The sequence below is a fragment of the Mizuhopecten yessoensis genome, unplaced genomic scaffold, assembly GCF_002113885.1.
Source record: "Mizuhopecten yessoensis strain PY_sf001 unplaced genomic scaffold, ASM211388v2 scaffold10971, whole genome shotgun sequence".
Classification (NCBI taxonomy): Eukaryota; Metazoa; Mollusca; class Bivalvia; order Pectinida; family Pectinidae; genus Mizuhopecten; species Mizuhopecten yessoensis.
In genome coordinates this window covers 340,868-358,820 of record NW_018408813.1, presented here as the reverse complement: position 1 = coordinate 358,820, position 17,953 = coordinate 340,868, and the positions used below count along the sequence as shown (strand labels likewise).

The window sequence follows — 17,953 nt, the reverse complement described above, 5'->3', positions numbered from 1 at the left end:
CAGATGCTGTTTCCCGACCATGTCTGTAAAACCAGGCCGGATGATAGACATTCAACATTGGCCGCACATGCCCAGACTCTCGCTCCTTCCTAAATTCAAGTTTGGAAAAAAACCTTGAGCAGCGTTTTTATTATAGACAACTTACCCATACGATGCATTCACCTTTGAAAACAAAAATATTTATAGATACTTAGAATTTCGCCTGGTGTTCAAATTTGTAGGTAAACAACCAATTATATATCGAGTTCTACTTGTCCGAGGAAAACCTCGGATGATAACACATGCTATTTTCCAACCATGTATGTGAAACTAGGCCAGATTATAGACGGTCTTAATGCTAGTATTAAACGAACGGTCAACACATTACGAGACACATTCAAAATAAGAATGAAGGCCACATATCGGAACTAATATATCAAGCTCCTTAAAGACACAATATGGTCAAAATGAAATCGCTGAGAGATGCACATGTGTTATTGAAAAATGGAATGACCTTTTCAGTGACTCGAAATGCTCATCTCAATATCCGTATACTAAAAACACCATCGGTCTACACACTGGATTTCAAAATTGACATTGTAAAATAAGTTTGAGTTAATGGACGAAGACCAGCCGTCTAACCGGTGGGTTGACACTTATGTTCGACGTTAAATGTCAAATGGATAGGAATTAACATACGGAATCAGATGAGATGAAATAATGACAAAAAACAAAAACTTTCTTCTATTGAGATTGAACACTAATTGATCCATCGGAGAGATAAAATATGTCCCTGATATCGAAATAAACATATCTTCCTTGGGCTGACCATTTAGTGTAACAACATGTAATTTCGATCGTTAGAAAGTAAAAAACACTAAATGCTTGATATGCTTTTTTTTAATTTTTAATTAATTGAAATGGTATTGATATCGTAGCAGCCTGAGCCTTCTGATGCCATTCTTGTTGCCGCTTTCCCAAACGATCTTAGTCTCGATGACGCTTGATCATGATCCACGATCTATCGTTCCTGTTAAAAAGTCTTCACATTCTTCTCAAAAGTGATATCGATCTCGTTGACGCTTGATCTTAGTGACACCTCTCTACGTGGCAAGCCCGAACGAATCGGCACTTTATCTTGATTTTTGCACAAAAGCGGAATCGTTTAGGCTCGCCTCGCAGAAAAATGTGGCGCCTCTCTATCACTGCTATGATGTCGTTTCCGGTTTCGCTGTATCGTCGTAGGTTTTGAGAATCCATGTCCATTATTTAACCTATTTCCAGGCAACTGGAACCGGAAGTGTGGTGTTTAAGTGACCGGATGAACTTTATTAAAAGCTAACCATCTTTCGTAAGTTCCTATCATTGCTCTAAAAACACTTCCTTAGTCACATGCATCTCTTTTCCGCAAATCCATTTTCCTTTCACTTTGTTGTTTTGTATTTGTTTTGTTATTTTATGAATGGTAAATTGAATTACACGACCATTGTATTAAATGTCCCTAAAACGTAGCAAGCAACATATATTTCATCCGCCAAAGAACGAAATTACCAAAAACAAGTACAACATAAACCCTATCACGATTTAATCTACCAAAATGCATGGTATCAATGGGAAATACCGAACGAAAGAATAAAAAGTCCCTCAAAACCAGTTAGGCATACACATCATCAATACATGAAGACTCAATGACTGATGTTAACAAGTTTAGATTTCACCCCTAATGGGGTTACTCCTACAAGGTTCGTCAGAAGTTGAAACATTGATATCGACATAGAGCCCTCCACGGAGATTTGTAAAACACGAACCGCAACTCTTTAAGAAAAACTCCATCAAACCAACATTAAGATTTGCATACGCAGCTGAAACATGTAAAAAGATCCGCTGAGATATCTTGCTTTGCTCCCTACTGTACATGTAACATAACCCTGCATATTCCTTTACCTCATGTAGGATGCCTGAGGCGACTAATGAGACAACCACGACAGGAGCTGGTCTTTTTTTCTTTAGTGCCCTCTATAAACTGGGAAAACAGACATAAACCAAAACGGTTTTGCACCTTGCATTGGATTGTTTTAGAGGATATTTATCTTTTAGTCTTTTTTTTCTGTGTTGTCCCCCTAGGCATCCATGGCTAGCCCGTTTTTAGAGTACAGTGATCGGTAGAGTCAGCCGGCTAACGTCCAGAAGTCGTAGCATTTCAGTACTAGGTGAACTCGTACTTTAGGCAGGACAACGCCCTGATATGACCATAGCTATTACGGACAAATATACAAATATCTGCCTTTGAAAAAATATCGTTCTGTTTTAATATACACAAACGTGATACGAGATCAAAAGGATTATTATAAACTGAACCTTGATTCCTTCCATATATATGATTTTTCATATCTCTTTCTGAAAAAAGAGAACACGTTCAAAATAGCTTTTAGTTAAAAACGACAAAGAATATCTTAAAGACGTCTCTATGACAACGCGTGTTCTGTCAAACATATGTGTGTTTTTTTACCTAACCGGATTTTATGATGAATGTGCAAGATTTGCTTTTTTTCAGCTTCAGAAATTCAAAGTGTGTGATATTCACATATTGAACTCAATAATTTACGATCGATTTACGGCTGGTAATGCTAAATCTATGGGGCATTGATTAGTTCTTACTTCTTTCCTCGCTAAGATTAAAGTTGATCAAGGTTGAAAGGAGATTCTTTAGTCTTGAAAACAAATGAAAGATTTGAAAGCTAGAAAATTGAGATGTCTGATTTATTAGTACACTAATCATCCACACTAAACCAGTACAAGAGTTCAAAGGAATTGAGATAAGCTGTTTAGAGCAGGGACAGATCTGGAGCTGTTCAGTACGTTCAGTACGGGGCAGTGTTAAGACGGATCTAGATATGTTCAGTACGTTCAGTACAGGGGAGTGTCAAGACAGATCTAGAGGTGTTTAGTACGTTCAGTACGGGACAGTGTTAAGACAGATCTAAAGCTGTTCAGTACGTTCAGTACGGGACAGTGTTAAGACGGATCTAGATATGTTCAGTACGTTCAGTACAGGGGAGGGTCAAGACAGATCTAGAGGTGTTTAGTACGTTCAGCACGGGACAGTGTTAAGACAGATCTAAAGCTGTTCAGTACGTTCAGTACGGGGCAGTGTTAAGACGGATCTTGATATGTTCAGTACGTTCAGTACAGGGGAGTGTCAAGACAGATCTTGAGGTGTTTAGTACGTTCAGTACGGGACAGTGTCAAGACAGATCTAACGCTGTTCAGTACGGGACAGTGTTAAGACAGATCTAAAGCTGGTCAGTACGTTCAGTACGGGCAGTGTTAAGACATATCTGAAGCTGTTCAGTAAGTTCAGTATGGAACAGTGTTCAGACAGATCTAGAGATGTTCAGTACGTTAAGTACGGGGCAGTGTTAAGGCAGATCTGGAGCTGTTCAGTACGTTCAGTATGATGCAGTGTTAAGAAAGATCTAGAGCTGTTCAGTACGGGGCAGTGTTAAGGCAGATCTGGTGCTATAATGTACGCTCAGTACGGCGCAGTGTTTAGGCAGACCTGGAGCTGTTCAGTACGTTCATGGCGGGGCAGTGTTTGGACAGATATAAAGCTGTTCAGTACGTTCAGTACGGAAAAGTGTTAAGACAGATCTGGCGCTATTCTGTACTTTCAATACGGGGCAGTGCTTATACAGTTCTGGAGTTATTCTGTACGCTCACTACGGCGCAGTGTTTAGGCAGTTCTGGAGCTGTTCAGTATGGGGCAATTTTAAGACAGATATGGATCTGTTCAGTACTGGGGTTTGCTTGAACAGAGTTGTTTAGTGGGGCAGAGCTGTTCAAAGCGGTGCCGAGGAAATGCTAGGGCAGTGCTGCGACAGATCTAGAGCTGTTTCGTGCGGGGCAATCAGGGGGAATGATAGCGAAGCGCTGAGGCAGATCTAGTGATGGACATAGCTAGGGAAATGATAGGGCCGTGCTGGGACAGATCTAGAGTTGTTTCGTGCGGGGCAGTGTTTGGGACATGTTAGGGCAGTGCTTGGACACATGTACAACTGTTTAGTGTTAGGGTATTGCTTGGGCAGATCTAGATATTTCTATCGCGGGGCACTGCTAGTGGAAAGCTAGGGCAGTGCTAGGACGAATCTAGAGTTGTTCAGTGATGGTGCAGATAGAGCTAGGGAAATGCTAGTTTTGATGCATGTGTAGGCATATATCATCAAATGATATAAAATTATGTCTATATACTGTAAGAGTTTCAGACGGAGCATACCTACCTTTACGGATGCCAGCCTGTGTGGTGCTTTAGTTTAGTCCGAGACAATCAGTCTACCTGTAAAAACAAAAGAAAACACATTTCAATCATGTCGGTATAAAATGAAATATCTGATATGCTGGGTTTCGTTGATGTTCCGTACCATTCAGATACATGGGTAAGTAAGGAGCAAACCTGTACTCATTAACTGATTGTGGGGAACACGTTTGCTTTCACCAGGGACTTTATCTTGGTCATATTTACATGTACATATCAAACAGGTACTCTTGAATATATGTCACATGAAGCACAACGTCAAATTTTCTGAGCAAAAAGATGTATCATAAGTATAAATTCACAGACAGGACAAAGAACAATATCTTCTTTTACGAAGCGATATCATCCCATCATCAATAATTTCCTTTGATGAACATCAAAGTTGAGCAATTCGAACACAGGTTTATATTCTTTAAATTCATACATCGAATACAGATTCTATTTTAAAAGCTCCTTTGGTTTCAGAATATTGGTTGCTTGCCATAATTTGTGTTTGCTTTGACTTGTGTTTTACGTCATATCAATAACAATGGTCATATCAAGTCGTGACAAATATAATGTGTAATTGACGCACACACAAAACAATCCTCTTCCTGAGAGTGTGCAACTGATTCCTTTACACAATGAATACAGCTATTAATAGATCTATAGCTTTAATGTTTGTACATGTATGCCTTATTTTATGTTGCATGTTGAGTTTCATTTTCGTTTTTCAACAATAAACATTTAACAATGTGTCATGTGGTTTGAGTTAATGGCCCGTTTAAATAGATATCGTCAGTCAATTATTAATTATTTATCAATTATCGTGCTATTGAAATATAATTTCGTAAGGATGTTATAATTATAAAGATATTACAATTTTTATTTTTATTTTTGAACGAGCTAATGTGTCAGTAAGGATCAGTCGAGGAAACACGCAAGGAAATAATCGAGCATGGGGGCAAGTACGCCATTCACTGATCAAGAAAGCAAACACGTTATTGCCTTCATATGAAAGTGGACAGTTTGCGTAATAATTTTGATTAAATGAATTTGAATTGAGCTATTGCTCTTTGGTACGACGTAAACCTTACCCCGACTAACGCGATCAAACCGAGATATGGTGCCCATAGTCGATAATCTCATCTAACCATCACCGCTGTAGGTAGAAACCGCTGATCGCCCCGAAAGTAATCATCTTGCATTTGGTCACATAATCATTTTCCGTTGAGTGTGTAATTACGATATTTTCCCCCAGAGAGAAGAGATAACTTCAAAGTTAACAATTCAGTTTTCAACCTAACATAATTGATTGCTATTGAACGCAACGGCTTTCATACCTGTTCAGGTACGCGAACGTAGTGGTACCTTTCAGGAGAGTCATCAGGTTCGTCTTCAAAGACATTGTTTCTCGGGCAAATCGAAAAAAGACAATAAGTATGTGAAAAGACGATTATCTCAGGGAACGGAGGATTATCAAAATAACATCGCAAGTTCTTTATCATACCAGGGCTTTGCTGGCAAGACACGCAAAAACCTCTATTGTCTGTTTAAGAAATCTAAGAAAAAATGGTAATTGCATGCAAATTACGGTTTAGCAATACAGCGTTGGAAGCCGTGTATTGTTGTTGTGATGTCGAAGCTTCCATCCGTGAATAAGAGGTAGTCTCCGATTTCCATCATTAGGAACCTATTCATATTTCGCTGGTAACTGAGGATATGCGGCTCATTGAGACAGCAATCTATTTTAGGTACGTTTAGGCGAGGCTGGCTGAATACCCATGCTCAGCGCTAGCAATAATGGTTTCCGTATAAGATGGAATCATTAGACGATCGCGTGTAGTGTTGAATAGCGTCAGCATACAGTCTTGACCAGTAAGTGATGCTATTTATCTTATACTACTGACAGATTTTTTAAAAACTCAAAACCTGAATTCAATAAGGTTCTTTATTTATGCATTTCTTCACGTCGTTTCTAATTGGATTTTGTTTTCTCCTCAGACATTCCATTCGTAATGGGATCGAATAGGACGGGTATAACAACATGCGTACAAATTCTGATTATTTCCAGAAGTACATTTTTGATTTTTAATTTTTAATTAATTTTTAATTCATGAATATCATATGACTGAAGATATTTTGTAATGAACACTTCTTTTCAAGGGTGTCCATACAAATCTTTCCTTTTTACCTATTTTGCTGAAGTTGTTTTTCGATTTTGAGTTCGCAATATGGTTTTATTAACATTTAGGTATTCTCCTGTTGTTTTCCATCAATAAACAGGTTTTAAGATAGATTAAGCCGAAATAAAATATCTATAATTTTGTTGTATTTATCGCTAACCGAATGAAAGCTTATGTCTTATTTTGTTGTATTTCTCGACAACCGAATGAATGTTTTCTGACTGACGATGTTCAAATGAGCCGACATGAGTTATATAATTGTTGTCTAAGAGAAATTTATTGACTTCGATTTTGTGATTTGCCAGATATTCGTAAGTTAAATTCTAACATGACAGAACCTCTACCATCAATTTCACACATGAATCTCAACATGCCAGGCCTGCAATTTCGTCTATAAAAAGTCTCAAATATAAAGTGTTGGAATGGCAATTACATTCCTACTGCTGACAACCAAAGCTCGTGTTTGATTTGTTTAACACAGGAAATTGTTTTAATGGCATCTTAAAACCATTTCTGATCTAATTTATTTCCATGAAATAGAGTTCTGGATGACTGATTTTTTTTTCTTTTCTGATAGAATTATTAACTGACGTTAACACTAAGTCAGTGTGTTACTTACAATTTGCAATTCACGTATCAGTATGGATATTATGTTTCACACAAGATATTCTAAACAGATATTAAAAATAATGATATACAATTTAACTTTGATATAAACAAAGCAATATGTACGAACAAGATACATGTGTTTCCGATAAGTGAACAACTGCAGCGATGCTGCTTTGGGGTTTTCGCTTTGTTGTTACTTCCCTTTGGAGACTTCTTTTATTTGAATTGAGTGCGCTGTCTGGACATGTCAATGGTTTTGTCAGCAGAATGTTGGCTTTGTAAGCAGAAGTTTGCAGGTTTTGACCCAACGAAGGAAATTTCAATGTTTGTTTTGTTAAGTGCTGTGTATAAAGGTTAAAATATGAAAAGGCAAAGCCTTAAAAGAGCGAAGCTTTTGTTGATCTCTGATATTTACTGATTTAGAATGATATAATTTTAATACTGCTTTCAGAATGAGGTAAGAGAAAATTATTTAAAGTCGATTAGTCGAGGGATAACAATAAAACAAAAACTCTAATGAGATTAAGACCGACATAACAATAGGGAGACCGGGGCAAGTTCGGCCCATTTTTATTAAAGTCCGTTGTGGGAAGTATGGCAGCACGTCCGTTTTTGGACATTATTTGATTTTTAAGTTTTTTTTTAAGTTCGACCCCATTGGAATCAACTTAATTATGACGTTATAAAGCCTGCAACGTCAGATTTTATCGCCAATTTTACGACTTTTTATGTGTTACATGGGCCGAACTTGCCACGGTATCATTGGCCGAAACTGTCCGGGCCCAAATTGACATTTCAATAAATTCTTACTGTACAGCAATATGGTATTGAGTACTTGGCTTGGCTTTTATGTACACGTATATCATTTGAAGGTGTCAGTGTGTTACACGTTTGACCGTAAACAAATAGCAGTTCCGTTTACAGAAAGCTCGCATAACTAAAAGCGAGATCATGATTGTGTTTCTACCCTCTCAAAAGTAATTTTCTCCAGTTTAATAATTTTACATTAGAGGTTTCCTCGCTATTTTTTCGTGTGAATGCCCAGCCAACTAAACTGCTAAGATCTTTAAGTCGTTAATATTAGCTCAAAAACAAAAATATCAGGGGTGGCCGAACTTGCCCCGGTCTACCGTATGTTGTTTTTTTGTATCGTTGATAATTGGTAAATATGTATTCACAATATAATTTTTGCAACAATGACACCATTTTCAAAGCTAAAGTAGATATTTATTCTTGTGCGTAATGTATATGATGGGTCGGGTGGCGCAGTTGATAGCGCGCTCGTCTTCACCAGGATGAACGGATTCAATTTCCTGTTACCTGCCCGACCACGGGGGTTTATCCGAATACTCCGACTTCCTCCCACATTAAGAATAAAGTCCTCCGCATGCTTCCGTCAGGTCACAAAAAGTTTGATCGAAATAAGGTGGGAAAATACTGTTTGGTAATTGCTATAGAAAAAAGTGCATATGACATATTTGACGATAAGTCTATAAAAGTAAATGTAAAGAGATGTTAGTTGAATTGAAATTGAAAAAAGAAAACATTGTAATACTTTAATGTAACTGAGATTGTCGTTATATCGATATTTTGAATTCCTGTTCCATCCTAAAACACCGGATTGAATTTACAATCTTGTAACTGTCACTGAGGTTTGACAGGTAATAATGCCAAATACATTTAAACAGTTTCTGTCTCTAACTTGTTATAAATCGGCATGCGTTGTAAAAAAAGTAATACGTTGCTGAAAAAGGGCGTTGAACTCGGGTTGGTTGTATGTCTGGACAATTATTGTTGATTTCGACATCAGTAAATTATTCATTGTTTCTTTTATGAGTGGTGATGCATACATAAATTATGTAAAGACTATAACCAGACTTTCAAAAATGTTAATTATTTCGTTCATATTCTCAACAAATGGAAATCAAAAGCAGATGAAATTTTAGACTATGAAAAATATATGTACATGTTGACCTCTTGGTTAAATGCGGCTCTTTTTGATAATATCTCCCGGTAGAAATATTAACAGAACCTGATTGATGACAAAATAGGATCTTCAGAAAACATCCGCGTTTTTACTTTTTGTGCCTGTGGCAAAATCTGTCATTAAAAAGTCATGAAGCACCGACAAAGAGATAAATGCAACGGCCATCAGTTCCAACATTTTCCGGTTATTTTTCATCCTTCCGGAAATAACCGATGAAGGCCGATGGAGTGTGACGTGATTGTGACGTCACAATAGGATAATCTCTGAACGATGTTTCATGTCTGCTAGTATAAAAATGTATGTGATAGGTTTTTTGTAATTTAGTTTTTACCTAAATAAATAAGTAATAAAACGTGGGTATTGTTTTCACTATATGAAGATGATCATGTATGGGTTGAAACACAATTGTCTTTGCTTCAAGAATACACTTCCTGTTTCCCCACTGGACGTCTACTTCCGGACAAAAAAGGGAGGTGTAGAAAGGGGAAGCAGCTCTGTTTACGCACGCATGTGTTACCATTAAAGAACTTCGATCTTAGAAATACAATATTGGAACAGTAATACCGCGTCTTAATAGATGTATTCTAAGTTCCTACTTTGTATCTTTATGGAACACTCTACTTGGGGAAATGGAATTCTCTGGCTAGTACAGCCATCCTGTTCTATAGCATTATATTTACATTCGCTCCCATTGGAGCTGTGTAAACCGTGACTGTGTATACATTACCGTATACGCAGTGAGATTCCTTGGAGACCATTGTTTCCTATTGATGACGTAATTTACATTGTGTCGTCAGAATGGTAACGTTGGAGAGCCATCGCTGCTCGCAGGCTGTAGGCTGTTCATTTGTTTGGATTTACGCACGTTACGGAAGCTTTGTACCAATATAAAAGCATATGTATTGGAGTTAGTTTTATTCTGAGTGTACCATCATAGTACGAAAATATGTAAATGTAAGATTTGATCTTCAGTTTGACTGCGTATACGGTAGTGTGAACGCAGTTGGCAACGAACATATTGTATAGAGCGCGTGAGCGCCCCATAAAGAATATGTTCGGTGCCAACTGCGTTCATACTACCGTATACGCAGTCAAAATGAAGGTCAATCCTTAAATATAGTCAACTGCAGTATGATAAAATATGATGTCTCAACACAATATATCTGTCTTGGAATTTGTTTCAGCATCATCGATATAAAAGCGACATGGCGGACAATAACAGACGCTGGACAACGATCGACCCTAGTCTTTACTCACGGAACTTTAGGTGCATTAAATTCAAACGCAAAAGAGACCAAGGGAAGACACTGTGATTGACAGCAGTCCACGCCTACAGATGGATAGTCTGTTATTGCATATAAGGTTCACTTTATGTAATACTATATTAAAGACGACGCAAATATTGGCAATCAATTCTGACGCCATACGAAGTTATATTGATACATCATACATGTGTATGACGTCACGGCAATTTAAAATGTTTGTAATAAGACACTGGTTTGGACAAAAGTTGTACGTAACCCTTTTTTAACGATTAATGACCAAAGACTCTTCCTCAAAAATCATTATATAGTAAACAATTGACCATTCGTTCTGGGACGATCCCAATAGCCAACCGCAGTTAATTCGATGGCGCAGCCATAAAGTTGACAGATGTATTACGTGTTATTAAAAAGTGAAAGTTAAAATAACTTTGTAGATAGATCCGGCATATTTAACGTGTTAATAAACTACTTCAAATTCGAGACTTGATTTGCCGAGTTCTGGATCAAGGAGAGAAACCTGGTTCTTACCTATTTTTGAAATCCTTATTTGACCTAAATATATTGTAATCCCTTCGGAGAAAATGTTGATTGCAGGGACCATATAGTTGACTCTGTGCGGTTTGCATTGCCAAGCAACAGGTGATACAAACTAGAGAATCTAGCTAATTGTCCAATTAGTTTACATATAAGAGCGATGCTATATGACCATTCCCCCGAGTCATTGAACGTGTGTATGGAATACGAAGCCGTGGATCAAGTTTTAATTACAAGTAACCCAAATACAAACAGGAACGATGCTTTGTATAAAAAGCTATGGCATTTTATCTCGGCGACCGAGATCTTAAAAATCTTTGTCATTTACAGACAACGAAAATTAATTTTAAAATGGGTTCAAGTAGATTATTGGAATTTTAAGCATTCTTTACCTGTATGTTATTCCAGTTGCTATATTTAAAACAGATACAAATAATTATAAAGCAACCTCATTGCATTTTGCTAGTTTCAAAACTCCATCTCCAGGGGCTGTACGCTATTCAGTGACACATAGTTTCGTTTTGTTGCCTAGAAAGGATATACGTTCCGAAATGTAAGTACAATTCATCCAAAATTATACCATTAGCGTTTTTCGTTTATCGAATGATGCAGGTTCTAACGAGTCGCCAACATTAAGTCTAGAAACACGTTTTTTATTCGAGGATTTAAATTAAAATATTCTTTCACAGTAACTGTTAATGGCAACTTCAGCAGAACTTCAACGATGCTGAAAAAATAACATCACATCATTCTGTTTTTATCAATAATGAAATAATGACAGCTATCAGATGGTACCAATCTTTTGATTAGAGCTATGAAATAGCATAATCATAGCGAGAAATATGGCAAAGCAAAGCAAAACTTCATGCCCGAACGCAAGTTTCTCTTCGAGCAAGATTTTAGAACTCTTTAGTGTGCGACACAAAAATGACCAGACAATGATGAGCGTGACAACAATTCGCCAGTCCATAAAAACTTAATACTATCATGTATATAATGAGAACTAGATCCGAACGATATGGTTCCATTTAATAGGAATTTGGACTAACAAGTTGGCGTCTAATCCTTCAGGCAGAGACTCTTATTAAAGGTCTCACAATAGTGGATAAACTTCTTTTTGAATACCTGCCCGGGTTGGGGAATTTCTCGCTATTGCTAACTGTATAGATATTTAGGTATTCGGTATAGGATTAGCGACTATACATATTTCATGTACGTGATTAATTATATGGGAGTGGGTTGATGGGAAGGAGTCCCATTCGTATCGATCTATGTGTTTGAAGATGAATTAATGCTTATCCAATTTTAACGGTCTTGCAAGCACGATGGGACGTTTATTCGCACGACCATTGGTTCCGAGTCTATTCTATTTTAATGGCATTATTAATCAAATGTCTGCCGTCTTAGATTTTCAAATAATACGTACATACGATTCGATAGACAACATCAGTAATAACGATAAGCCTTATTCTGATTGGTTTTGAGCATTACGTCACCATAAAAGCGGCCGGGGTTCGAATCACCGATCGGACTTGAAAAGCTATGGATCACCTGCCCGACCACGTGCGTTTTCACGAGTTTTTCTTTCACATTTAGAACCCCTGCCCCAGCACTAACATCCGGACCAACAAGAGTGATAAATACAAGTTGAAATAACTTGTTTCATGATTGTTGTAAAATAAATAAAGTATTTATTTATGTTTAAATGGTTTAATATCACATTGTTCATACTGGTTACATTGATTCATTGTTTAAGTAGCAAGCGAATGTGTGTGGCTCTGAATTTTTCTTGTTTCTCTTTTTGTTGTAGTTTATTTTCTTATTATATCGTATAACAACATTGCATATATATAAGAATGTAACATATTTGACTCAAAGGACGAAGTCATGATGTCTTATCAAAACGAGCAATGACAGTTATAGTAACGGTAGTTGTTTCTTTACACGTTTTCTAAACGAATGTTTCGTGTTCTCGCAAAAGTCAAATTCATCACAATATTGTCCGCAGATGATTGAGCAATTCAGGGCCTATTTCAAAGTGTCATCATCTGGCTTTATGGTATGATATCGTGGACAAGGCTGCATGGCAAACCGCTCCGTTACTTTGTTTTGAACTAATATTGGAACAAGTCAGTTACTTATAAAGAAATAAAGGGCGTTTCCATTTACTATAATATCTAAACAGTTGAAGGCAATACCAAAATGCAACTGTTGCGATATCCTTTAATGATTGTGTTCCCCAGTGACAGTTAAAGGTCAAAGACTTTCATTCAAATAACCCGGAACGAGCAAAACGAGTCTAAAACAGGTTTACCTGAAATTTAACATTAAGAGATACGTTGTACCTGTTTCTCCGCAATACTTGATTATTTGTGCTTTTCTACAGATTAGTTTTTTCCTTTTTCCTACTTTCACTGTGACTTCTTTTCAGCAAATAATATTACGTAGTTAACACCATGTGCCCTCATATGACCTTTCAGTTTTGATTGACCGTTAAGGATATATAAAATGAAATATAACCAAGGAGGCAGTGTAATTTTATATACTCTTGCTGGGGGATCTTCTGTCACTGATAATCAGTTATAATAGGATAGCCACCGTAAACAGTAAGTATTCACTTAATCCTTGAGGGAATAAATGGTACTTTTTATCCTTCTAGAGGTGTCTGTTACTGCGCCCTAATAGATCACCTCGTCTATAACCTATGTTTACCGCCTTTTAGGGACAACACGGTATGATGTATAATAGGGCGTTTTGGCTGCTGAGACATTTATTACATTGATTTATATAGTCATATACATCAGAAAGAGGCTATGTAAAGCCTCTAAATACGGAACATAATTGACCATTGGCACTAGTGAAAGAGATGGCGATTATTGACGAATCTTCCCATTTCATCCCGGTATAAATGGGGTTTACGTCGACAATTCTGTGTTGGAAACAATTGATGTCAATATATCTTTAGCACTTGGGCTGTCTCGGCGGTGCACCAGGAGACCCATAATGACAGCACAAACACGGTGGGTCTGGTGCCTAGTATACGGGGGAAGTGTTAAGAGACAATAGAAGAATTACAGTGTATAATAAACTCAAACGAAATCGATGGGTACTTATAACTTCTAACACAATTGGTTCGTATATCGAAATGGTTATTGACAAACACGAAGTTAACATAAAACCTATAAAGTATTGAAATTTTGAATGTTAATGACCCGAACAAAAAAATTAGGCAGCAGTGCCCAGATTAACGTCATGTCAATATCGACATGTAAACGATCTTATGGTATACATTTTAACCACTTTACTGATCATGGTGGTTCTATTTTCGCTATATACACGGCTTTCATAACAAATGTGATAAACAAACAGCTCGATTTCGTTGACCTTTCGGCTGAACGTTTATTAACAGTTTTGCGCAAAATTTAACAAATTTGTCACGAAATAACCGCGAATGTTTGACTCTGCAAATCAAAGCAGTATACAATAGACTATGAAGCGTTTCCCAAATAGTTCTCATGATATTTATAAACAATTGACTAGAAGTTAGGGGTGTTCGAAACAGACATGGCCTTCTGGCCACAGCATGATCGCATGAGACGGCTCGGTATTCAGAGCAGAATCGAAGATTGTGTTCTGGGTCTTCCTTTTGGCGACATCATAGAGGTAAAAATGACAGAATGCTGATACCACAACAATTCTTAAATGTCTTGCGTGTGTTTCTCTTAGCCTCTAATCAATATACGTGTTGTTTTTTAAGGCATCCTGGTGAATCTGTTCTCAGAAATAGATGGCCTGGTGAGGAAGTTCATTATCATTTCCAAGTTATAATTTCTCACTGTGGTAGTAACATTATAAAATTAAATCGAGTGGCCCCATTATAATTGGATACCGTCGTCATATGACCTTATCTAATGCGGAGAAGTACGAAACTACCGTCATGATTGGTGGCGTCCACAGTTTCGCATTTTGAAAAAGAAATCAATGTGACGCCATTGCTACTACAGAACATGCATATTAGTGTTGAGATATAAATGTTTAATAGAACATCAACATTTCATTTCAAGTACCGCACTATGATCCACACCCAGATATTTAACGTTCGTTCCTTTATCGTTTATATTGTCTATTGATCAACAGTATTTTTACTACTTAAGGTTTCCGCTTAATGGCCGTTATATTGTATTTCCCGTACACATCGTCTATATCAATTTAGTCAGACAATTTCAAAAAGGCCTCGTTTGCGTCGCATTGCCCGTCTATAGGAGACTGATCGATCTAAACCAGAGACTTTCTGCAGAGTCGCCTCTAATAGCATATGATACGAGGGCTGGTTGCGAGAGGACGTCATCTTGGTGGAATTTGATCCCGCTGTACATAATCATGGCGATGTGATTGATAGTTTTGAAAATAATCCACTTAAATGTCTGTAAACAGTTTACATAAACACTAAGATGGACCATTACAAGAAAATAGTTTGAAGACCACCCTTTGTAATTATATCCATTTTTTTCATTTTAAATGAAAAAAAAAAAATCACCAAAAACTAAAATTACTTTGCTGTTTTCCGCACATCTTCTACCAAATAAACATTTCCTGACAGCTCTAACAGGAAAAGAAAATAGCATTAGCAATTGCTTTTCAGATTCTTTATTTAAGCTAACCTTTCTCAGATGTCGTCATCACTGCTGATAGTAGCTTTATAATGAGAATAGATAGCTGGATGTTATAAATAGTAAAAACAAAATTCTTAAATTAGATTGTTGAATGTATGGACGGTAAAATTAGTTAGCAATCACTTCCGTGTATCAACAGACATCGTAAATGACAAAGGATAAACGGGAATTCATTAGGGTCGCTAAGCTACAAAGGGCTATGGTCAACCTATTTAATAAATAAAATGTCCTATGATGTTATCCTTAACACCCGACGAAAAATAGTAGTAGGTCGAGAATCGATTCATAAATGCAACATGTGGTTAAGAATAAGACCATCAATGGACAGCGATGCGTCTATTGTTTTTAAACAGCTTTTTTTATTATTGACCTGTGAACCTAATAAATTTGCACACTGATTAAACAGTGGACTTTCACATACCAATGCCATAGCTTATTTTTATACATTTCACCAGGAACCCTGTACATATCAACGTTTTATAAGATTTTTGTTCAATGATTTAATGTTTCCCTTATCTAATATATTTACTGGTGATTATTTTTACTCTTTATACGCATGAGCCTCGATAACAAGTGAAATAATGTGGTATTCCCAAGAAAGAACGACAAAATATATATTGAAAATCATCAAGTTATTCCACATGATCTGTGAAGCTTCAGTAGTGAAAATAATAAAATCCTGAAAACCCTTACAATTTAATATCGATTTCCTTCCAATATTAATTTTAAAGATTCCTTTAAAATCAATAATATAATATTCTACGACATGAAAAATAATCGACATGTCTTCATTAGGTTCCAATAGAATGTACCTGTTCATGATTAAGCAGTTTAACTATTATGGTTTCCCTTCCAGTTCCGTCTCAGACAGAAAGCCTCCGGGTCGATCTGGGACTGCAGTACACGGTGTCCGATTTACATGTATTGGTTTATAACCAAAGACAGATCACAGAGGTGTCAGCTCCTGTTAAAAACACAGACAGACACAACTGTTTACATGCAATGTCAATTTAAGGTTGGTGTCGTTAGTTTATTTAAAAAGCAGTCCGCCACTTTTTTTTCAAATAGAAAATTGAAACTTTGAACACCGTCTTCGGTTAAAGATGCTATTTCAAGAAAGCCGAGATCGAAATTTTGTATAAGTGCATTTTACTGCAGCCTTGTCTTGTTTTTGGTTGAAAGAAATTGAACTCCCATAAACGAAAGATTGTAGCAAAGGGTTTTGAAATAGATCTGTGTCGGTTGCTTATTTGATTATTCATAAGACATTGGGTAAGTGACTTATTTTCAGCACATCTTCTTCCCGATCCAAATCAGCCAAGTGCTTTCAGCATCCGAGAACATAGTTCTTACTAAAACGTTCGTCTCGCGTTCAAGTAGGGTCATATGACAAGCGTTAAGGATTGCAGTTATTGTCAAAATGACATAAAACCTTTTTTCAGGAATGCATACGTTCCTCTCGTTAGGTTGTTTATTGGTTAGTCTGAGGCTTCCTTACACACTAAATTTATGGTCACACGATGATACTATCTGCCTGAAGATATGGCCGACCAATACAAGGCACTTCATCGTCTAAACATAAGAGTGATATAACGTCCGGTCCTCTATTAAGATAAACGTAATATCCATTCATCTTCCCAGATGACAACAGGTAATGTTGACGGTCCTAACAAGATATCTTCATGACACGCATTGCACGAATATATCGGAATTTGTATTCTGCATATTACCAGGGCAAAACATGGAACCGACTTATGGTTACATCGTAGAGAATTCCTTTCTCATTAATTATATTAACAAATGAAGCTTACGGTTTGTAGCTTCACAGCATAAAACGTTCGTCATATCCATATGACCTTAGTAACGTAGGACGGTCCCATCACTCATAGATTCCCAAAGGGAATTCTTTTATTAGGTTAGGCGATACCTATCGAACAGCATTATTACATGAAAAATCGCAGCTATGATTGTCAACGGTGAGAGATGATAGGGTTGTATATCATTATCATACGAACCGTATATCTCATCAATAACTGAATAGGTTTGATAAATGTTCTGAAGAAAAATCCATTAATAGGTATTGTAATGTGTGTTGATAGTTACTTAAGTTTCTGTTGTGGTCTGTTGCACGCATACAGTTTGTCCAACCATATGAAAGGTTTAGCACCGAATATGATCCCGTGTATATATGAATATCATACCAATAAATTCAACGAATCAGCAAAACGATTTAGAATCAGGTTGTCCTATTCTATAGAGAAGCCAATCAGAAAAATACGATAGAGTTAACACACAAGGTAAAAAATCAAAACGTCGATAGAAGGCACCAACGGATATAATGGAACAAACCCAAAGCAAATGGAAAGACATACTGAAATATCATATAAAAACCGAAGGCAATGCCTGCTGTCTGTTTGTGATTTCTCTAC

The 17,953-nt window shown here is 36.9% G+C and overlaps 1 protein-coding gene across 4 annotated transcripts in view; it reads right to left on the bottom strand.

The window, feature by feature from the left end:
- LOC110464201 (allatostatin-A receptor-like) overlaps positions 1 to 17,953 on the bottom strand; it is a 112,288-nt gene that overhangs the window by 29,434 nt on the left and 64,901 nt on the right. For 3 of the 4 annotated variants that reach the window (XM_021519293.1, XM_021519289.1, XM_021519290.1), the window contains one exon: positions 4,257 to 4,312. The gene's annotated coding sequence lies outside the window, so the exon portion shown is untranslated. Of the gene's footprint in view, positions 1 to 4,256; positions 4,313 to 16,336; positions 16,403 to 17,953 lie in introns of those variants that run through there. The other variant, XM_021519292.1, reaches the window with a different exon arrangement.